A 576-nucleotide genomic window follows, 5' to 3' on the forward strand; every position below is an offset into this window, starting at 1 on the left:
GATTACCGCTGTATCGAAAGTATCAAGAGAAAAAAAGAATAGAATCTGAATTGATTGGGGCATAAGCTAATTTTGCTTGTTCGAATCTCCCATCATTTTTTCTTCTTTTTATAAACTAAACCTCATACTACTACACTTCTAGATCTCTGCATGAACCAAGTACCGGGTTACTAAATTTGGTTAAATGTTATGCCGTCATTAAAAAGTTATGACGAAAACCGAGGGTTCCGTTATTTTGGGTCACGCGGTATTATATTATATTTGGTCGATAACTTTATTGTTAACGTACTCGTGTATTGTTACTAGTAAATGTTGTTAATAAAATTTGTATTGTGGGTCATGACTTTTTAAAAGGCTGTTCTGCTTTTATGCTACCGGTGCTCAAATTGTCATGTTTTTTAAAACTAAAAATGTTAAGCCCGTATTAATGCGCCTGGGATGGGAAGGTTGCAATTTTTTGCAATTTTTAGGCAGTTTACCTTGCAATTTTTTGCAATTTTTCTATTTCAAAAATGCAATTTTCCGCGGGTGTGCGTGTGTATGTGTGTGTGTGTGTGTGTGTGTGTGTGTGTGTGT

This window comes from Aplysia californica, unplaced genomic scaffold (assembly GCF_000002075.1).
Source record: "Aplysia californica isolate F4 #8 unplaced genomic scaffold, AplCal3.0 scaffold00461, whole genome shotgun sequence".
NCBI classification, from domain to species: domain Eukaryota; kingdom Metazoa; phylum Mollusca; class Gastropoda; order Aplysiida; family Aplysiidae; genus Aplysia; species Aplysia californica.